The following is a 24,738-nucleotide window of genomic DNA, read 5'->3' as shown; positions in this document are numbered from 1 at the left end:
GCCAGTGTGACAGGACTCTCTTGGATTGTTATATAATATATGTATTTTTTTTGTTTCATGAAAACCAACGAGAACGAGAAATAATGAACATGAAGTGAGATACGGTGCCCATAGTAAAAGATTGCTGATTCGAAGAAACGATTTCAACTATTGGACAACACCGAGACTACAGAAAAAAGGCCAGAGAAATCGAATTTTTTTATCCTGTAGTTAAAATAGTTTGAAATCAATTTAGAAAGAACTTTTTTCCAGATAGTAGTTAAGATTGTAGAACTGTATATTGTGTGATTTTCGTATCTGGACATTGAACTTTATACCATCTGTGAAGTAATTTGAAAGTTAAGTGTGTCTACGACAGTAAATTTGAAACTGTATTTTGTGATTAGAACCTGATATTGATAGTTATTTATTGTTATTGACTAGAGCGGCATTTAAAATGTCATTGAATCAGCAACGAGACGTGCAACAGCCTTCAGCTGTTTGCGCAGAAGCAGAGGCCACGGATAGCAATTCTGAGACTGTTGTGGCTAGCGGTAGCAATATAAATAATCCCGCTGGTTCAGAAAACATTCATACAACAGCTGATCAGACTGTTGTTGACACGTTAGTTGTTATTATGCAACAGTTGTCTCTATTAGCCGAAGGCCAAGCGGAGGTAAAACGAGACTTATCTGTTGTACAAAATGAACTCCAAAATCAATTAGCCGAAAATCAAACAGAATTACGAAATCAGTTAAGAGCAACCTTTACCGAATTAGATCAGAGATTAAATACCCAGACACAGGAAATAAAAGAACAGGCAGAAAGGACCGAACAGAATCTTATTGCTCAGATTGAGCAGGTCCGCCAACAATGCCAAGAAAACAATAGAAAATTAAAAGCGGAACTAACCGAATATGTATCCGTCAAAATTGACACGATACAAAAACAAGTAGAACTGTTCCCTCAAGTAATACAAGCTCAAGAGGACATACAGTGTTCCGTAGCTATGATACCAGAAATTATAGAATCCCAAGATAATGTAAAGAAGCAATTTGACGAAGTGAAGGAAAAACAGGAGACAGTGGAACATAGAATGAATGTACTTGCGGGAAAGTTTTCAGAAATTACATTACAGCGGCAAAATTTTCCTTCGGAAACTATAGAAGAAACTGTGAAAGTAGCTTTACAGTCAATTTCAGAGAGTTCGGAGGAGAATTTTTTCAACAAAGGGTTAAAGGAAGTTCGAGAACAACTTGGCGAAGAATTCTCGCGTTGGAAAGAAAATATCGAAAGATCACTAAATCTCTCGCAGGAGGATTTAGAAACAGCGAGAAGTAGGAAACAAAATTCTCAATCTGCGCGTGACAACCCGTCCACGTCAAGATCCGATGTAGACAGAACCGGAACGTCACCAGTTAGATTCGATATAACGGATAGCCACAGGGAAGAGTACGAACAGGAGGATTTTTGGAATCGTAGTACCGTTGAGGAGAAGATGATTAAACAAAGACAATTTCAAATCTTTAACCCTGACAAAAAGAATGTCCATCCTGTAGTCTTCATTCGAAGTTTCAGAGGTCTATTTCCACGATCTTGGACAGAATGGCAAAAGATTAGTTTTGGATCAGGATATATACAAGGATCAGGAGCATTGTGGGCATCCGAACAAACATCTTCTTGTAAATGTTACAAAGAATTTGAGCAGGCTTTTCTAGCAAAATATTTGTCTGCTGGAGTACAAGAAAGACTTAGGCAGGAAGTATTATGTCCTGAGCCTTTCTCATTTTCTAGAGGATCTCTAAAGAGATATTTTGAGAAATACATCAATAAATCTTTGTATTGGGATGTACCGATTCCTTTGTCGGATATACTTAGAATTCTCAAGTCCAGACTACCCACCAGTATAAGGAATCAGCTGTTATATATAAATGATAAGGATATAGACTCATTTATGACTACGCTTGATCATATTGATATAATTGAGGAGGACAATAAAAGGGCAAGAGGAATGTCATATCAAAGAAGTGTAATAGAAGCGAATCCGAGCTGCAACTCGAATGGGAATGGCAGTAATGGTAGTGGTAACAATAATCATAACCAACTACACTCTCCGAGGAGACTTAGAAATGGACAAAATGCAAACAATAATTATTACCATAATGGAAACTTTGGTAATGGTGCAGCGAGGGGCTATTTTAGGAACAATAGGAATTTTAATCGATATAATCCAATGTATGACAACACAAGACAGTTCTACCAACACCAGCAGAACAACAACAATAATTACACAAATCAAGCAAGACAATATAGACCGAATTCACCACAACAACCGATAATCACTGAAGTAGCTGAAGAGACAAATACCAATCGGACCAACAGTCAGTCAAACTAAACGTGACCGCATCGTGCCCCGGAGGAGCGGTCAGGGGATCTGTTAGGGGCGAAACAGTAAAATTACAATTGTTAAGATATAATGATGGTGAGCTGTTGACGGAAGAGTTAACAAAGGATTTAATAACGTGTCATAATGACAGATCGAGTGTTCCGGTATCGGAAGTATTTGTTGAAATAGAGGAAGTTCCAACGAATGTGATATTGGACACCGCCGCTTCCGCCAATGTCATCTCAGGCGCTCTTTTTCGGAGAATTATTAGGAAGAAGAAGGTACCAATTTTGCCAGTACAGAACTGCAAAATCATCGGAGCTGTTGGAGCACACTCTCCCAATGTCAAAATACAAACACAATTAGAGATGAAAATGGGAAATGTAGCAATAAAATGCACGTTCCTTGTAGTGGAGAAGTTATTAGTGGACTGTATTCTGGGCATTAGGAGTATGCAGGAGTACGATTGTCAGATTGATTTTTTGGAAGGAATAGTTAAATTTAGATTAAATGGAGAAGAGATAGCACTGGATTTAAATAGAAAGGAAACGGTGCATGAGAAATATTGTCGCGGTGCCATAATTCAATTAATTGACACTACAAACGGTCGTTGCAAGGAGCTTGCAAAGGATTTGATACAACAGGAGGACTTTAACCAAACAACAATGATAAAAGCTAGTGAATCAAATCAGCTTACCGGAGAACAAAGGAAGCAGCTCCATTATGTTTTAGAGGCATATGAAGAGATTTTTGATGAGAAACCAGGAATTATTAAAGGATATATTTATCACCTACAAGTGAAGCCACATCAGACTTACTGTTACACGCACTATCTGATCCCCTGGCGTTTAAAACAATCTGTTCAAAGGGAGATAAATAGAATGTTAGAATGGAACTTGATTGTGCCATCAACTAGTCCATATTGTTCTCCGCTCTTAGTCGTTCCAAAACCTGGAGGCAACGTAAGATTAGTTCTGGATGCGAGAGAGATTAATAAAATAATATGGAGAAAAGGTTTTATTGAGGCGACACATCCATTCCTCGAAACTGATGAAGAACATAAAGAAATGGAATCTTATTTATACCGGACCATATGTTATTGTAAATATACCAAACCCTGGATCATACTTGTTGGCATATCCCGAATCGAAAAGAATAAAGGGATTATTCCCGCATAATGATATTAAGAAATTTTTTGAAGGATCGTAGATCTGTGATACCAAATATGGAGAAGAATTTAGAGTGAAATTTGACTATGAGTCGAATGTGTATATAAATATCAAGAAGTTCATGTTGTCTAGAGGTTAAGAGACAGTGAGATTACTCCTGTGGTAGGTTAAGAGACAGTGAGATTACTCCTGTGGTAGGTTAAGAGACAGTGAGATTACTCCTGTGATAGGTTAAGAGACAGTGAGATTACTCCTGTGATAGTTTAACACAAAAAAAATTTAAGATAGGTAGAAGAATATGTTAATTACTAGTGTTTGTAAGTGTGGACTATGAGCAGAAGCCACAGTGATATACAATGAAAGTGCATCTACATTTCCTCAAGACACGGCACTTATGTGAGAATTGCGTGTGAAACTTGAACAGTGTGGGATATGTAGGTAAATACGCTGTGAGTATGATGTGCGCTGTTCGCGCAAGAAAACAAAGAAGTTCATGTTGTCTAGAGGTTAAGAGACAGTGAGATTACTCCTGTGGTAGGTTAAGAGACAGTGAGATTACTCCTGTGGTAGGTTAAGAGATAGTGAGATTACTCTTGTGATAGGTTAAGAGACAGTGAGATTACTCCTGTGATAGGTTAAGAGACAGTGAGATTACTCTTGTGATAGGTTAAGAGACAGTGAGATTACTCCTGTGATAGGTTAAGAGACAGTGAGATTACTCCTGTGATAGTTTAGCAGAAAATTTTTTAGATAGGTAGAAGAATTTGTTAATTACTAGTGTTTCTAAGTGTGGACTATGAGCAGAAGCCACAGTGATATACAATGAAAGTGAATCTACATTTCCTCAAGACACGGCACTTATGTGAGAATTGCGTGTGAAACTTGAACAGTGTGGGATATGTAGGTAAATACGCTGTGAGTATGATGCGCGCTGTTCGCGCAAGAAAACAAATGAACTGTGAAATGAAGCAACAGTCGATAATGTCACTGTTGCAAACAATTGAAGAAACTCTCTGTTGCACGAGAGAAAATTATTATAATTTTTAGATTTTTCATTATGCCTTCTTTACCAGGAGAATTAATTTAAGAATTTTAATTAACTTTTTAAGAATAGCAGTTTGTGTGTTTCATCTTATGGACATAATTGTTGAAATATATTTCCATAAATGTTCATGAGAGGATGAAGAAGATTCTGCGATTGGATGATTTGTTAAATGAACATACGTCATCATTAATGATATTTATTTGCAAGTGGATCTATAAATCAATTAATTATAAGAATAATGAAAATTTTTCAAATTATTCCTTTTGTGGAGTCAGTGTCATATGCCTATGTTTAAAATTTTTCATCAGGTGTAAACTTAAATTTTATCCATAATTTCGTAATTGAAAGCAGACCTTGGACAGATTCAATGCTCTACTTCCACCTGCACTATAACAAAACGGAAGATTAGATTAAATTTTTTTTTTTGAGAGGAATACAGTCGATATGAGTTACAACAAAATTTAAATGCCCACAGTCTATTTGGCAATGTTTTGGACAATCAGCAGTTGTAATGCAAAACAACTTTGGTATTGAGGACTGCAAAAAAAAAAAAAAAAAATATTCGTGATTGTCAGAACTGATGGATATTCCAGTCTAGTACAGATGGAAGAATATAAGAATCCACTCCGATTTTGAGTTCAACGATGAAATAGGGACTTCGTTGCCTTAATCCACTCTCTTCCAGGGATTTATTCAGTCAGAACCTTTTCTTATTCCACTTTAAACCTGTTTCATGTTCACGTCCCTGACCATCTGTTCCTGAGATCATCTTCCTGTTTCTACGGCACGTTACCAGCTTCTATCCTGTACCATAAGCCATCGCCTGTGCTCCGTGCCGCCTCCACCAAACGCTGTACGTCGCCTACCCTGTGTCCGTACCCAGTGTTCCTGTTCCATCGACTTCACAACGAGATCGCCGGCTACATCGTCGAAAGAAGAAGTTTGAAAATATTTTTTTTGAGCAATATTGTAAAATTTTTTTTTTGGCTATGAGGCACTTTTCCTGCGATCTAATCTATAGAACTTCTATATATTTCAAAATTACTGGATTTAGGCTTTCCTATCTTCTTTAATACCTGAGCTGGGGTCTATTCTTCCGGGTTTTCCAGGGTTTCCCTGTGAAGGCCAGTTCCCAAATGGGTAGACTTTTTCCGTAATTACACCAATCTACATCTTCCCTGGTTATGTACTCGGAATGCGGGTATACCCCGGTACATGTAAAAGCTACAGCTTAGGTATTCTTGTAACTTATTGTCTTAACATGTTACCCATACTCTCTATAGTAAAATTCTACGAATTCAAAATATTCCTCTTTTGAATAAACAACCCAACAAATTTTTTTCTGTTAGCTCGCAAGGTGTATTATCATTAACTTTTCTCGCTGCGAGGGGCAATTGTAATATCTCTTTATATTCGATGAATTATTCAGATACAATTCTACCCTTGAATGACGTTTACTAATTTTATATCTTCATACTCGCAGAATCCATGCGAAAAGTAGTTCATACAATAGCTATGCCATGAGCGCATATGTATTCTTTGTAGTACTCTCTCTGGTGGTTGTTAGAAAAAAAAGGAAAGGGAGCTTCCGAGATTGTCTTCGTGCCGATTAGCCTGAGCTTTGTTTGAAGAACTGTAATCTGATTATTGAGATTTGTGACAGAAGATAACGGATACGAAATTGTACGATTAAAAGTGAAATACATATATATGGCTCCTTCACACAAAAGGTGTGTATTCGACTTTTGAGAATTAATGATATTCATCGATATATTGCGTAGTTGTTAATCAGAAGGGAACTTCCGAAAGACTGGATACGAACCTGCATTTAATAATCCAAGAGCTCCATTATTTCTTCGGAAGGTTAAACTTCATCAAAGCCAAATATCCGCTTGATCTGAGGTTTCCCGACTGATTATACAACGCTCCCAAAAATACGAGGCATTTTATTTGTACAGATTAGCAGACTGCCGCAAAGCACGAGCCTGCAGAGAAGAAGAATCATCGCCTGCTTTCATTCTAACAAGTAAAATTTCAGAATCATTTTGAGTGACTGAGCTATGACTGTGTTTCCTATCATGAATGATTGATTGCTCGAACGAATTGAGATCTACATAATTACGTAGATAGAGAAAAAAAATTACAAGATGATAATGAATGGTGATGAATAGTGATGAAGAATATGGTAATATGAATAATGAAGTTTTTCTTTGCAGGTGATGATAATAATGAAGTTATGGTGATATGAATAATGAAGTTTTTGTTTACAGGTGATGATAGTGATAAATTTTATATGGCCACTAAACGCACTACTTTTAAGTTTTTCTTTGCAGATGAGAATAATGATGAAGTTTATATATTTACTGTTAGTTAAGAAATGCTATGTAGTTATTTAAGTATTTGTTGCAGTTCGTTTTGACAGTATGTCTTACGTCACATGGTATAATGACTGAAGGTTTTGGGAAGGACAGCTAGAGAACATATATATTGAATACACATTTCATTACCTGTTAATTCGAAGTTCACTACTTTTCAGCATAATATGTGTTTCTTCTTTCAGCTTAATAATCCATTTTGTACTTTTTCCAGGAGAAGCTATTCATGAAATTAATGTGCTATAAGCAGTTGGTCATTAAACCTGTTCTAGTACTTGCATTTTTTTACCCATTTATGTGTGTCATTCATGAATGTGATCACATATACTCTACTTGTTTCATAACCTTGCTACAGCTGACTCATGACGAATGACGTTACCTATACTCATTTGCAGCAATAAGTCAAAAGCAAATATTGTTATCCCCCAGCAATTAATTATCGATCCCAACGCAATGCATTGCTAGCAAAAAAAAAAAAAAGAAAAATGTATTACCAGTCCCAAATAATGCTACCAGTTTAAGAGAGTTCTGAGTAATACTGAATGATGTTTTCTAATCACAGACCTTGAGTAATTGTTACAGTGTGTTACATTTTAAATATGTCATATGTCGTTGAATGATGAGTTCTGAGTAATAGTGAATGATATTTTGTAATAATGCGTACATGCTATGCCAATAATTTCTGTAAATAATATTTTTTGTTATACTCTATAAATGCTATGCTAATAATTAACTCTAATTTCGAATGATGACTTCTGATGATTTGTAACTAGCCAATGAGTGCTAATAATTATTTTAAATATGTTGTATGTCACTTGAATGATGAAAAATGTTTTACAATATTCAATACTTGATATATGTTTAGTAACTGGCCAATGAATGCTACTGTTCCTTATATTTTAAATTTGTATTATATCACTTACATGCTATTATATATGAATACTAGTAGCTTGATGCTACACTCATTAGCTCCTGTTTTGAAGGATGACTTCTGATGGTTTGTAACTGGCCAATGAGTGCCAATGATTACTATAACTAGCTGAATTATGTAAATAGTATGCCATTAATTAACTCTTGTTTTGAATGATCACTTTTGAATAATGCATGAAAATGGTTTGTAACTGGCCAATGAGTGCCAATGTTCACTATAATCAGATGACTTATGAACATTATTCTGTAATACTTCATACATAGTACAGAAATGTTCAGTAACTAGGCGATGAGTGCCACCAATTACTCAAATCAGTTGATAGACTAGTGTAATTCTCAATGATGACTGGCATAAGACTTAATGTCCTTCACCTTCTGACCTAATTACCAGAAATTACTGCAATATCCGTTTGTCCAGTCTATCCACATGATCATGGAGCACTATATTTGGTTTTAGCACTAATTCTACATTGGTGTACCTTACAAGAACGTGGTGTTGACACGACATGCTGTCCATCAACTTGAACGATGGAGATGTTATTATGGTGCCACTGTTTGGTGTACCTAATTTACTACCAACATGATAACATTGAATATTAATACAACATTTCAGTGTCTTGGCTACACTGATTAATACTTCAGGGAAGAGAACTTCAGATTGTCTCACTTGGTGTTGTGCTTCTGTAGAAAGATATGGACTTTCAGTGCAGCTACGTGCAACCTACTGTGCTACAACCATGATGCAATCCTTCCCTTTCCTATCCTAGTTCTTGTAAAATGGTTATATATATATATATATATATATATATATATATATATATATATGTATATATATATATATATAACCATTTTACAAGAACTAGGATAGGAAAGGGAAGGATTGCATCATGGTATATATATATATATATACAGTGTGTGTGCACTTTATGTCATTTGTTAATATGATTTGTACTCATTGCATATACATTTTGTCATTGCTTGATATGTTCTGTATTACAGTGTGTGTGCACTTTATGTCATTTGTTAATATGTTTTGTACTCATTGCGTATACATTTTGTCATTGCTTGATATGTTCTGTACTCAGTGCATGTGCACTATATTTCATTCCATGTTCTGCATTTATATATATGTATATATTCTGTGACTGTAAACTTAGTTAATTAAGAAAAATTTGTTGCTCATGGCAAGCCCTATTGACTCACCATCGCTGGCAAATTTTTGCCCCCCCCAGTGGAGGGTTATGTAAGAGGTATGCGCTGCCTGCGATATGCAAGGTATAAGAGAATCGCTGACCAGTGAGCAGTGTTGACTGAGTAGGAACTGTGTAGCTGTAGAAGTAAGTTGTTGCTAGTCGCTAGTCTGAGGTAGTCTGTGCTTGTCTGCAGTCTGCTCTGGTCAGGAATCTGGAGGCAGAGTATTATTGTATAAGGTAAAGAAGCAGCCTCGCGCATATCTAGTAATGTATCTGAACTGTCATCCAAATGTTTTTAAAAAATGTCCTAATAATAATTTTTGTAATATAAAGTAATTTTTTTTAAAAAAAGCATTCATTTCAAAAAAATCAGTTGCTTCCTTTCACAAATCACAGATGTATAGGCCAGCATTGCACGGAGCTGTGCCGGAAAAATGTTAAGTAAGAGCAGATATATTCGCCGTTTTTATTGAGGTAAGAATTTTTGCTTTTTTCTTCAGAATGATCTTACAGGGCCATGACGCAGCACTGCTGTCGTCCTAAAATTTACCAGGTTACTGAATTTATTTATTTTTTGTTTTATTTCGGGGTTTAGGAATTTTTCTGTTTCGAGCTTACATTAAATGAGAAAAGAATTTTGTGGGTACATTAAATGTGAATGCATTTCTGCACGGAGATTATAAATGGGAACCAGTTTTGTTGTGAGGTTACAGAAAAATTAGAATCATTAACCAAATATATATATATATATTTAAATACAAAAAAATTTTTGTGGGGGGGTTACACCTGATGGGTCAAACAATTGTATAAGCACGTGGTACTGGTCTCACAAAGTACACCCCACATGGGTTGAACATAAAGAAAAGTTGCTATATTGAAAAATATTGTCAAGACGAGATGTTATAATCTCACACACATTCGCATCTGACAAAGCAACTACTGGAAGATATTCTGAACTTCACACTCGAATTACACTGCGTTGCAATTTAAGATAACATTAGATATTTTAGATCTAAACCAGAAATAAAGGTGATTAAATTTTCAGTTAGGCTGAACTTAAGAAATCCATTGTCCTACGGACTTAGCAGAGACGCACTTAGCCGGAGATCTTACCACTTCAGACGCTCGCCGCGGACAGACTGCCGTGGGCCCCTACTAAGTGTGCTTCACAGATACAAACGGAAGTGACCAGAGAGGCAGCTTCCTATACCAATATGACAAGGGACAGACAGGAGCATACTTAGAATAGAAACCTCTTTGGTTTTGGAAAGCGTAGCTACCTGTTTTGACGTTGGTACTACAGTTCTCTAGCAGACAGGCTTGTCTGCTACCATCAAGCATGCAACTAGAAATACATTTGCTCATTCATTCTTTCACACAGAATGGAAGGGGGATGACAGTATCTTATCATACACAGTATATAAAAGAAAGGGGATGTAGGTTCCATATGAGACTGTGTGACATGAATTACATATAAACTGTGTTTTAACGTGTAGTAGTGTGACAGATCGTTTTTGATTATGTGTAAAAGTAACACATTCCACTGCTCAGTATCCTCCCAGATAGAGTCAGAAGCACCACCTTAAATTTAGAATTGGAATGTATGCCATAAGTGACAACAGATTTAAGAAATTAACATGAAAGGAGTCCAACAGAGACATTTCAACAACATTAAGAAATGTCTTTTTGTCATGAGAACACACACTGCATTCATCATCTGTCAAATGCATAATAGACGGACATTACTGCAGGAAAACATGCAGTGTAAATTGTATTCATGTTTAGTAAGTAAATAACAAATATTTTATTAAATCTTCTATATATACATATATAAACTGAAGTCGCCTGCTCGCTTCTTTTCGTCTGTGTCTGGGCTAGTCTGAGGAACTACTGTAGAGATTTTGATAAGTTCTTGGAATTCCTGAGACAGATATCTTCCTAGTGTGAGTATCGAAAACAGACAAAAATCGTTGAAATTCTCGATTCCCAGGATTGATTAAGTTTGCACGAAACACTCAGTATTTGACTGCTGTATACGTGAACTGAGCTTCTTCCATATAGTCGAAGCTTTCAGCTTTGTTGTCCAATGCGTTGTGTTCAGAGCTAAGGTTGATCTGGAGCAGTGGCGTGTAGAATTGAAATTTTTGCTTTGCGATGAGTCCGCTGCATCTAAATGTGCCTGAGGGCAGCAGTGAGGCTGCAGAGGATGGAAGTGGAAGATGTTGCCTAGGGTAGAGATTTTTTATTACGTGGTTTACAACCCTCAACATAGCGGGAACAGAGAGAGTCGGCTGATCACTTAGAACTATGTTTTCTGTCTTCAGTAACTTCTGATTTGAACATGCATATGTTAGAATATTGAATCTGTCTAAAATGGTGACCAATGCGAAGCCCGAAAGCCATAAAATTGGCTAGAGCAGAACATATGTTTGTTTTTGTGACAAGGTGCATTAAAGATCGCAAATGAAATACCCAAAACATCAACGAATGCTGTAGTATGCAGGCTTACAGACACTCTTCCTTCTCAAATAAGTTGTGAGCTTCTATTGTGTATTTAATCCAGGGACCTAGAAACGGCGGAGAGACTTTGTCCCACCATAGCCGTCAGTGGTTCACAATCCCACAACACTCCACAGTAGTCCACCCACCCCACTGCCACCCCACACCTAACCCAGTGTTATTGTGCAGTTTGGCCCCCTGTGGACCACTGGGGAACATCTCATACCAGACGACTGTAACCCCAAATGTTTGCTTCATAGAGTAATTATAGTGTACACATACATGGGGAAAGTGTTTGCACAGCAATCGCCGACATAGTGTAACTGAGGCGGAATAAGGGGAACCAGCCCGCATTCTCTGAGGCAGATGGAAAACTGCCTTAAAAACCATCCACAGACTGGCCGGCACACTGGACCGTGACACTAAGCCGCCGCGCGCATTCGTGCCAGCGACCAGCACACCTTCCCACTCGGGAAGCAGCATATTAGTCCGTGCGGCTAGCCAGGTGGGCTAGTAATGTGCTTTGTTAAACAATATCCCATACAACTCAAGATTTATTCACATATTATATGGATCATACTGTGTATAAGGTCGTAATCGCTCGGTCATACACCTATTAAGTCTGTCTTCGACACCAATTTCATGATCTCGTACACCATGCTTCATATCAAGAAAAGCCTTCGAAAAGTCATAAAGTATTGCTGATTGTAATAATTTCTAGCTTCCAGAATGATATTTTCACTCTACAGCAGAGTGTGCACTGATATGAAACTTCCTGGCAGATTAAAACTGTGTGCCGGACCGAGACTCGAACTCAGGACCTTTGCGTGTACTACCATCTGAGCTACCCAAGAACGACTCACGCCTGTCCTCACAGCTTCACATCTGCCAGTACCTCGTCTCCTACCTTCCAAACTTTACAGAAAGTTGAGAGAATGCAGGACACTCTCACTTCTGATTCGGTGTAGCGTATAGAATCTACTGTGATTTGACTTCATACATTGTGATGAAATGGTGGGCAGCAGTTTATGGTCTTGTTTGCGTGTTCTAGTGAAAGAAATAAGGTAAGCTTTACCTGCATTCAAAGGAACAGGGTGCCAACTTAAACAACTGCAGTAAAAGCACGGCGTTGGTGGGCCAACAAAGCGCGTTTTTCTGGAGAACGGTGAGGAGACATTTCCAGATGGCCACGTGCCGCAGCCGCATTGTGCAAAAACACATTAGCTTGGCGCTGGACAGGGGGCAGACGTCCAGGTATACTGCCTAGCGCCGAAAAGTCGCCAACAGCGCATTGTAGGCCGGGAATAAAGCAGAGGATGGACCCTTGTTAGAGAGCAAGCCACCAAAAGAAATGTAAACGTTCTGCAAATGTCCATGGGACAGGGAAACTGGCGCCCAGACGTCCAGACTCCGTTTCAAAACATGTTTCGTCAATGCGAGTTTATGGTCATTCTTTGCAAACTTTGAAATGGGCGCAATAGGAGAGACAACAAGCTGTATATGGAGGGCTGTGTTAGCAAAAAATGGCTCTGAGCACTATGGGACTCAACTTCTGAGGTCATTAGTCCCCTAGAACTTAGAACTAGTTAAACCTAACTAACCTAAGGACATCACACACATCCATGCCCGAGGCAGGATTCGAACCTGCGACCGTAGCGGTCCCGCAGTACCAGACTGCAGCGCCTGGAACCGCACGGCCACTTCAGCCGGCGCTGTGTTAGCAAAAGACAGGGCAAACGTGTGGGGAAGAGACCGCGAAGCTGAATTTTTTCCGTTTTCTGCCAATTAACTTTAAAGTCTCTGATTGGTCAAATCGGTTTGCAGTACAAAGACCATTCTCCGAGCTTAGAATGCCGGGCTCCAGCCCGTGATTGGCTTTTATGAAAGTGGGGGAAGTCAAAAAAGAGAAATGTGCTTCTGAAACCGAGCTGAGGGGGAAATGGGGAGAAAGGAAGAAAGATCTCTCTTGCACAAGTCTCGTGTACTCGTGTACTGGCGCTTTACTAGTAAAGAACTGCAAGTCTATACCTAAATGGTGGGACTTGTGTCCTTCGCTAGTGTGCGACTTAGAGCATGTGCCAGTCACCTTCTGAACTGTCAGAGGTACTGCTTATATCATCACGGTCACAACGAGTGATGCGTGCGTGTACTTATTTGTCTTAAGTTGGCCGTCTAAACATTTGACGTATTCCAACACACACAGTCATGACACGGAGTCAAATTGGTTTGGCAGACCAGCAAACGGGTCCACTTGCACACTGGAATCCACTGGGGTTTCTGAGGCTCATAGGAAAGTACCTGCGTTCTGAATTAACTGATTGCGAGACCTCATACTTGCATTTTTCGGGAAAGCGCATTTAATAACAGATTGCCGCTGTCCATGATATCAGTCGCTGAATGCATTGTGGTGTGCTGCCTTGACCAGCAGGACGGTAAGATATTCGCTGCTGCGACTTAGGGCTATAATATATATTTCTCAGCACCCTGCTCTTTCAAACCATATTTTTTATGGTAGATGCTTTGTGGTGGCGTAGTTTGATGCCACAATCTTGATTTACGCGTATAAAGTCAGATAGAGTGATTAGTGTTCTGGATAGCGTCGTGTGTCGATCCCCAGCAGATCACTTTGTCCACCACAGATCCTATGTTAGTGAGGCGTTTGTTAAATAAAAATTATTTGTGTGATGTTTCTTTAATAGTTTTGTTGTCTTGTCATGTCTAAGATCAATAAATAGATTGTGAATTAGACTATAACTTCTCCCTGAGTTCTGATTAACAGTTCCTTGGCATTTTTTTTTTATGGCAGTCTAGATCTGAACCATAAGGAGTCGCTTTTTCACTTGGTGTCCACTGCATGGATCTTTTATTTCATTGACATTAATCCTCTTTCAAGCTGTCCTGCGAACCTTGGAGAACTAGCACTCCTGAAAGAAAGGATATTGCGGAGACATGTTTCCAGGATGAGATTTTCACTCTGCTGCGAAGTGTGCGCTGATATGAAACTTCCTGGCAAATTAAAACTGTGTGCCAGACCGAGACTCGAACTCGGGACCTTTGCCTTTCGCGGGCAAGTGCTCTACCATCTGAGCTACCCTAGCACGACTCTTGGCCAGGCCTCACAGCTTCACATCTGCCAGTACCTCGTCGCCTACATTCCAAACTTCACAGAAGCTCTCCTGCGAACCTTGCAGAGCTAGCACCCCTTTCTTTCAGTCTCGGTCTGGCACACAGTTTTAATCTGCCAGGAAGTTTCAATTTCTTGCTTATTGGATTCAATATATCATTTTTTTACCTGTCATTTACGAAATCCTGATTATTATGACTGAGGATGTTTAAAAATGCTGAATGTTTCTCATATATGTAAACTTCCTTCCGTCTAATATACAACAAGCGGAATTAGTTATTTTTGCAAATGATGCTAGTACAGTAATCAGTCCAAACATGGATACACGAACGGAGGAGATGGTAAATAATGTTCCTAAAAGTATTATTTTCTGTAAATGGCACCTCCATCAATTTCAAAAAGACACTGAATATTCAGGTCTGCACACCTGGAGGCTACACAAATAATAAATGTAAAACACGGTGAGGAAATAATTGTAGATGCCTGTATTCATAAGAACTGAAATTGCAGAAAACACGTTTCTGAACTCCTAAAACAGCTCAGTTCAGCCACATATGTACTTCAAATCATTGCAAGTCTTGCGGAAATACAAATCAGTGAGTTAACATATTTTGCATATTTTCATTCAATAATGTTGTGTGGGAAAAATGTCTTTAACAAAGAGTTTCCATGACTCAAGATTAGAAAGTAATTTACACATTTCATCCAATGCTAAGACCACTGCGCCACAGGAGTGGCGTATTTTCAGAAGAGAGTACACTTTTAAAGTTTCCTATAGACAGAGTTCTGCCATGGTACGGGCAACAGGTGCTTTACACCGTGCGAGTGAAATGGTGCGGAAACTGGAAACGCTTACCAGGGTTGAAGCATACGGGACGTTACGATTCTTGTTAGCAAAAACCATAAAACTGTACACAGGGTTACTGTGAAATTCTGCAGTATTTGGACCAGATGCAATGTCGCGTCTTCCTGTAGTGAAGTGGTGTCAACAGTCTGACCAAAGCCCCCTGACATGAGTGATGCTGAAGTCCATTGACATCGGCCAGGCAACTTTTCAAAAATGGTTCAAATGGCTCTGAGCACTATGGGACTCAACTTCTGAGGTCATCAGTCCCCTAGAACTTAGAACTGCTTAAACCTAACTAACCTAAGGACATCACACACATCCATGCCCGAGGCAGGATTCAAACCTGCAACCGTAGCGGTCGCGCGGTTCCAGACTGTAGCGCCTAGAACCGCTCGGCCACTCCGGCCGGTTCGCATGCAGAAAGAACATTTGAGGGAAGAAATATGACAGCGGTGAGAACGTTAACATACTGGTTCTTGAGTGCCTCCGAAATCAAGGATTTCTGTCGTCGACGAATTGAACGCTTAGTGTCCGTCTCCTTAGCTGGGTGGTAATGTGCTTGCCTCCCATGCAAGTGGGCCCGTGTTCGATTCCCGGCCGTGTTGGAGATTTTCTCTGCTCGAGGACTGGGTGTTGTGTTGTCCTCATGATCATTTCATCCTCGTTACCGGTGCGCAAGTAGCTCAATGTGGCGCCTAACTGAAATAAGACTTGCAATTGGCGGCCGAACTTCTCCAGATGGGGCCTCCCGGCCAACAATGACATACGCTCATTTTATTTTTTTGAACGATTGGTAGAGCGTTTCGACTGTTGTCTACAGAGACTTGCTGTATCTGTGACAGTAACGCAGCATTTAAAAAAAGTTACTTGGGCTGTTTAGTGAAATTATGAAATTTCATTAAAGAATAATTCAAAAAGTTGTTTTTCAGTTAATTTTCTTTTCTTTTCTTTCTGTCTTTCTGTCTGTTTAGTTTTGAGTTAATTAATTTGCCTTTCTTTCCTTCTGTACGTACGAACTTTGTTGTAGAACCTCTAACTCTTATTTACGTGTGGTAATACAAAAATGCATTTACACAGAATTAAGTATCATTTAAAATTACGTGAACTCATATTAACTGATTAAGAATATTTAGTTGAGAATTAAATCCTTTACATAATTCGGCCTTGGCACACATTTTCTAAATGCAGTGGTTTTTTTTTGTTTTAATATTTACTGAATTCTTTCCCGGCGTTAGCTATGGAACACAAGACTGTCTCTATTAGCAGAAAATGGTTAAATATTGCCAAGCCGACGTTTAATTATCACTGATGAAACACACATCGCTATACATTTAAGTTATTTGAAAGAACCAAAATTGTTAAATTTCAACATTAACTATCCGCCTATGAATGCACAAATGTGTAACTATTTTTAAAATCCCTCAGTCTCAGGATCGCTGTAAAAGAAGAACATTCTCTTAATTCACTGCTAATTTTTTATCTGTTCCCGATTTACGGGTTTGGTTAATTTTTCTTAGTGGAACAATTTTTTAGATGTGCCGCCGCTGCAAATCGATCGGTCGCGGCACAGCCCAGCAACACCGCTAAAAATGCTGAAAATTCTTTAAAGAAATATTATAGATGACATGGGCAAGCTAATTTACATTAATAATACACACTTTTGATAAATTATGATGTATTTAGACCCAACAATAATTCAACTCACATTAGTTTGTAATTTCTCCTTCAATGGCGGCTAAATCTCGATGGGACTTATGACCACAGCAGTTGAGTCCCATAGTGCTCAGAGCCATAGTGCTCAGAGCCATAAATCTCGATACAGACAAAAGAAGTCTACCCATTCATTAAATGCTTCGTCACAGCTTCCTATCGCATTCAGCTCTACAGGAGGATGACCAAAGAATACATAATACATTGTGCTTTTATACTACTGCTGACTATTAACATTTCTTTGTAATCTCACAACATTATTTTCCTCTGGCTGAATTTCACATCTCTGTTATCGCAGATATTGACACATTTCGCAATTACATTATGAATATAGAAATATTTACCATCCTAAATACAGAGAGAATATTACTACAAAAAATATTACAATAATAACAAATGTCTTTTACACAAAATTCAATTATATTTTTTTGTTAAATAATTACAGTAAATACAAATTGCTCAGAGCGGCGTATATGGTACAAATAAATTTTAGTTTATTAATAGTGTGAGTTTGCCAGGGAACGTTACAGCTGCCATAATAAAGTTTTCTGAAGTCACCCTCGTATCTGATGCTCACCCACGATCGTCTCGTGGACATCAGTTTCAAGAGTTAGTTATTTCTTCTGCTACTTGACGGTATGTTTATTTCCTTACGAAGTTTCTTATAAATACTCCACTATAGTTCGAAAAAAACAATGATGGACATAATTAACAATATCAGAAGACAAAATGACGTTATTTGTTCCAGATTAAGGTCTCTTTAGCACAAAAAGGGATGCATACATCTACCACCAAAATTTTGCAAGTTGTGAGCTTACAAGCTGTGGAGGGGGGGGGGGGGAGATTAAAGAGGCAGTTTCCCGCCGCAGAGCACATGGCCGGCGGTTGCTACCAGGCCGTAGCCTTTACGCGGCCTTGGAGAAACCCGAGAGGGAGCTAGACAGGGCCGTGTTTGCGCGCTTGGAGGAATTTATATACCAGAGAAAAATTGATAAAAACCAAACTAAGAGTGACACGGAGATGCGAGCTGGTTCACATGGACATAAAAATATGTAAAGCTAAATTATCTAGACATGCCACAAAAATATAATAATATTGTTGTCTTGAAAATTGTAAATTTGTGAAAGTTCAAAACTTAATATTTTGGCAATGCTTTGGCCGATTAATATAAACAAATTGTCTGCGGATGCAGCCAACACAGCCGCATCGAGCAATCATAGCCGATATAGCAGACTATGTACCGATTTCGAATGAGAGGTTGGAATATGGGATTCGACTGAGAGAAACTGTGGTTTTGGTAAGAAATCATTTTAAAGAGACGGAACTAGCGGCAGCATTCTAAAGTTTAAAGAGGTAGGTGAGTAATTACGTATGTATTTTTATTTATTTATTTATGTTTAGTACCAAAAATCTGGGAAAAGCAAAATCACGCCACCAGAACATCATTTGTGAAAAACGGTGGCAGATACAAAAAATTGGACTTTAGAGCGTTATGCCCAGCAAATTTCCACATTTTTCAATGTATCATGTGTTTTTGTGTTTAGTTTTAGAATACTCGTAATTTTTTGTCAAACAATGTTTTGTGTTAGGCTGTGTTAGGATGCATAGGACGGCCATCTTTGGGGAGTTGAGTTTGAGCGACGCTAAGAGCCGGACGTGCCACGCATCTGGGGGTAGTAGCGGGTTGGTAGCCACGATCGGAACAAGTATGTATGTAGCGACATTCTAAAACGATTAATCTGAGCGTAATATAGTGGTTTAGAACAGCAGACAACAGTGTATTTTGTGAATTGTGAACAGACTGTCGAGTGCCGTGATAGCGACGTATGAATTTTATAGTGAAGTTATTAACGACCGCTCTTACGTAAAGGCCCTTCAGACTGCATTTTAAGTTCAAAATGTTCAAATATAGGTGAATTTCTAAGGGGCCAAACTGCTGAGAGCATTGGCCCCTAGATTGACACCTACTCAAACTAACTTAAATTAACATGCTAAGAACAACACACACAGACACATGCCAGAGGAAGGACTCGAACCTCCGGCGGGAGGGGCAGCGCAATCCGTAACATAGCGCCTCAAACCACGCCGCCATTGCAGGCGGCGCATTTTAAGTGTTTCGTCAATATACTGAAGACTTTCGTAGAAAAACAGAAATAAACGTTCAAATTATAAATCAACCTGAGTGACTCAATATTTCTTGAATTTCACCGCAATATCTGCCTGCATTCTCTTTTTATATTTTATTTCAGCTTAAAAATTGAGTTTACGACAGGTGTGGGCTGGCACCCTGTGACTAAAAACGTAAACAAAGCACTGAAGCAGCCACCACATCTCTGGGCCACTCAATTAAGCTGAATGTTGAGTGTAACAAATATAGCCTATATATTTTCGTGCCATAGCACATGGGCGCTCCGGCTAACTATACAAATCTATAGTGCGTAGTGCCCAGTACTGTCGTAATGTACCCAATGATATAAAATGCCTGACAGCGAGCAAAGTTAACTTGTAGCAAATTGAAAAATTTTGTCCTTCACAATGTTTTTTTCTGATCTGTAGAAGCATTTCTGTTATTGTAATATGTAAAAGGTGGTGGGTAGGAACAACTAATTCATGATGATGATGATGAGTCCCATACTCCTTTACAGAGCGTAGGGGAGCGACGCGGGAGACCCGCGCCGCCTTACTAGGCAAGGTCCTAGTGGAGGTGGTTTGCCATTGCCTTCCTCCGACCGTAACGGCGATGAATGATGATGATGAAGACGAGACAACAACAGCCAGTCATCTCGAGGCAGGAAAAATCCCTGACCCCGCCGGGAATCGAACTCGGGACCCCGTGCTCGGGAAGCGAGAACGTTACCGCGAGACACGAGCTGCGGACAACTAATTCATACCTACTTTAAAAAAAAAAGGGAAAATAAACCTGTAAATGGTCTGGATGTGTCCATGTTTAAATATGAATGTGTAATATAAATACAAAATGATTCGCTTTACATCATTACAATGTCCGCCCCCGGTAGCTGAGTGGTCAGCGCGACAGACAGTCAATCCAAAGGGTCCGGGTTCGATTCCCGGCTGGGTCGGAGATTTTCTCCCCTCAGGGACTGGGTGTTGGGTTGTCCTATTCATCATCACTTCATCCCCATCGACGCGCAAGTCGCCGAAGTGGCGTCAAATCGAAAGACTTGCACCAGACGAACGGTCTACCCGACGGGAGGCCCTCGCCACACGACATTTCATTTCATTTCATTACAATGAATCGTTGCAAATGATCCATGGAACATAAAGTAATTAACTGTGTTGTAAAACAGTCCAAGAAAAGTTTAACGGGTGGTCTGATACTTCGTTACTACCATTTTGTCTTCAGTTTCTGGTGTGCCCTGTGCATCAGTAACAAATTGGATTAACGTTACTATCTAGAACAGAACAACCACCGTCGTCACTTCATGAAGTAGGCTGCACAGCCTGTTCTGGAAACCATATCGTCTTCGGGCGTCCGACATTTCGAAGTCCATCGCGCTTGTAGTTCATGGCGATTCTACGCAGGAGGTCTTGCTGCAGAATACAACAGCAAAATAAGAATAATGGTATGTTCACTAAAGGTGGACGAGTACTTGTGTGCCGACCATAAATGGAGATACGGCCAGTAAAGAGAATGAAGAAGAAGTGCTTAGGAATTCTACGACGCAAGGCTTGTCGATGTAAATTTCTTCTGTCAACAGAATTTTCACATCTGTGTAGGATCTGAGCGCGCTATACTGTGTAGTGACATAAAGTCATAGACGTTGTATGCTATGACGAATATGACAGCAAACACTCTATAGCAGATTTTATGGCCAGACAAACTGTCAAGCTCCTTCATCTAGCACTGCAATCTGGCGCTTAGACGAATTTGTTAACTGCCGTACAGAGTCCGATACGCCACACTGCTCTAGATGCGGAGCGTATTTGCGCCACGCAAACAGCGGACCGTCGCCGGCGCTGCTCGGTGTTTGCACTCGTCTACGAGAGATGTGCGGTCTAAAGGACAGCCGCTGTCGGCGTTCCCTCACATAGAAGAGAAGACCTTCTACCTTTAGAGCTTTTGTAGGAGGGCGTAACAGCGCGACTGACGGCGAGTATGACTCGCAAAGAAATGGAACGTAAATTTCGCGTGAAAACAAAAGAAGTTCAAGTGCGAGTAAACTGGAAAGGTGGAGTAGGGGGTGGCGAGAAGCGGACCGCCCGCTGAGTGCGGGGCAGTAAAAAAAGAGAGGCAGGGTTTACACTGCTCCACCATCAAAGCCGCCAACTGGGAGACGCTGCTGCACAACCCGGCTATCCGTAGAGAAACTCGCGGAATGACGTTAGCACATCGTCGTTTATCTGGAGAAAAGCTGAAGCAGCCCTGCTCTGTAAGGAAGCAGTTTACTTAGAGTTTTATAACAAATTGGATAAGTACTCGCGTACTTCTCGATGTAGAAGGCAAGATACACAGTCCATCTGAGATACAACACACCGAAGTACCCATATCTCAGCTAACACACATTAAACGGCGATAAAACGTCACAGATTAGTAGAACGTCCATAAAACTGTAAAAATAATATAAAGTAATCGGACAAAATACACTGACGGAAAAAAGTCACACAACCAAGACGTAGTTGTGCGAGATAAACAAAATTTTCTGTATCTGACATACGAGAGTAATCCCAAAAGTAAGGCCTCCTAGCCGGCCGGAGTGGCCGTGCGGTTCTGGCCGTTACAGTCTGGAGCCGAGCGACCGCTACGGTCGCAGGTTCGAATCCTGCCTCGAGCGTGGATGTGTATGATGTCCTTAGGTTAGTTAGGTTTAATTAGTTCTAAGTTCTAGGCGACTGATGACCTAAGAAGTTAAGTCGCATAGTGCTCAGAGCCATTTGAACCTTTTTAAGGCCTCCTACTTTTTTTTATAAGTACATAAACCTGTTTATTTCTACAGTGGTTTACCGCAGTTTACAGCTTCAAAATTTAGCTATTTTTCGACTTAATCACCATTTCTGTCGATGCATTTTTGTAGACGGTGTGGCAGTTTTTGTATGCCCATGTCATACCAGCTCGCCGCCATGCTGTTCAGAGAGTTATGAACCTCTTCTTTCGCCTCGTCGTCGGAGCTGAATCGCTTTCCGGCCAAATATGCTTTTAACCTAGGGAACAGGTGATAGTGACTGGGCGCCAAGTCAGGACTATAGGGTGGGTGGGTGATTATGTTCCACTGAAACTGTTGCAGGAGAGCAGCGGTTTGCCGAGCGATGTATGGGCGAGCGTTGTCATGGAGAATGTGCTCGCCCTTGCTCAATATTCCTCTTCTCCGGTTCTGAATCGCCCGTTTGAGTTTTTTCAGAGTCTCACAGTACCTGTCAGCGTTAATTGTGGTCCCAATGGGCATAAAGTCGACCAACAATACCCCTTTCCGATCCCAAAAAACGGTTTTCATAACTTTACCGGCAGATTGTGTTTGAATTTCCGCGGCTTTGGCGAAGAAGGATGACGCCACTGGCGTGGTTGTAGGTTGGGTTGTTTTCGGGGGAGAGACCAAACTACGAGGTCATCGGACTCATCGGTTTAGGAAAGGAAGGGGAAGGAAGTCGGCCGTGCCCTTTCAAAGGAACCATCCCGGCATTTGCCTGGAGCGATTTAGGGAAATCAAGGAAAACCTAAATCAGGATGGCTGGACGCGGGATCGAACCGTCATCCTCCCGAATGCGAGTCCAGTATGCTAACCACTGCGCCACCTCGCTCGGTTGTTGCTTGGTCTCGTTTCGTCACCCGTGACAACTGAGTCCAGAAAGTTGTCCTGTTCGGCTGCAAGGCGGTGAAGAAATGCGCCTGAAGTATCAACTCGTTGCCGCATGTGGTCCTCAGTCAGCATGCGTGGTACCCATCTTGTGCACACCATCGGGTAGATCAATGTTTCCGTTAAAATTCTGTGAGGAGTGCTTCTGGAAACCTCAGGAACCAACGTGCAGAGATCATCCATGGTGATCCGCCGATCTTCGCGCATGCTTTGCTCAACCTTCGACACTGTCTCCTCAGAAATTGACGGTCTCCCGCTCCTTTGTTAGTCGTGCATTTCGGTCCGACCAGCTGCAAACACTCTACACCACTTACGAACATTTTTGACATCCATGCACGACTCACCACACACTTCCGTCAATTGGCGATGGATTTCAATCGGCGCAGTGCCCTTTGCAAAAATCAAATGGCTCTGAGCACTATGCGACTTAACTTCTGAGGTCATCAGTCGCCTAGAACGTACAACTAATTAAACCTAACTAACCTAAGGACATCACACACATCCATGCCCGAGGCAGGATTCGAACCTGCGACCGTAGCGGTCTCGCGGTTCCAGACTGAAGCGCCTAGAACCGCAGGGCCACACCGGCCGGCAGTGTCCTTTGCGTTCAAAAACTGTATAACTGCGCACAATTCGCACTTGGCGGTAACATCCAATGGGAGCTCCATTCTCAACGGCTGCCAAGGCAAGACTGAGCACCTCAGCGCGGCGTGCACATGTTTACACACAGCGCGTGAAGCACTCTTCATAACAGTGTGACCAACTGCCGCACAAACAGAGTTCTGTACTTATAAAAAAATAGGAGACCCTACTTTTGGGATTACCCTCGTATAATTTCTATTCAGATTTCAAGATAGTCCCTTAAGAGTGACGCAAGTAGTGCCACTATCTATCTATCTATTGCTTAAGCCTTTTCCTGCAGTTACGTAGGGTCAGCCATTGTTAATCGGATTTGGCATGTTAATGGTTATGGGGTGGCCAGATGCCCTTCCTGCCGCCACCCCGTACCACCTGGGACGGAGTGAGTGTACCCCAACGGTCTGCGTCGAGTGTAATCCATGGAATAGTGCGAATGTGTTCAGATGTCTGCGAGCCGTGTAACTGAGGCGGAACATGGGGACCAGCCCGGTATTCACCCAGTGGGATGCGGAAAACCGCCTAAAAACCACATCCAGGTTGGTCGGCACATCGGCCATCGTCGTTAATCCGGGGCCAGCGCGCCTACCCGAGTCCAGGAAGCAGTGCGTTAGAGCTCTCGGCTAACCTGGCGGGTGCTAGTAGTGCCACTATTAGGATGCAAATCAGGTTTTCTTTACATAGGCGGTGTAATGACAGTAAGCGTTAGTTACCTTCCAGATTGGACGTGGTGAGTTGATGCTGGTCAAAAATGCCTATAAATGACGAAGACGCCATTATCAACAGCTGACAGTTTGAATGAGGCCATGTAATGGGACTACGACAAGCTGGATGCTCCTTCCGCGATACTGCAGAAAGACTTAGCAGGAATGTACCCACAGTGCCTGTCTGCTGGCAGCGATGGTCGCGGGAAAGTATGGTCGCAAGAAGTGCGGCCTCCGGACGACCGCGCGATCAGACGCTCTATAGTACGCACTCCACTGACCCCAAACCGCCACCGTTTACGACTTCAGTTGTGTCAAGCTACAGCTCGTT

Source organism: Schistocerca nitens, chromosome 1 (genome assembly GCF_023898315.1).
Source record: "Schistocerca nitens isolate TAMUIC-IGC-003100 chromosome 1, iqSchNite1.1, whole genome shotgun sequence".
NCBI lineage: Eukaryota > Metazoa > Arthropoda > Insecta > Orthoptera > Acrididae > Schistocerca > Schistocerca nitens.
The sequence above is the reverse complement of the archived record's forward strand: the minus strand, read 5'-3'. Positions refer to the sequence as shown.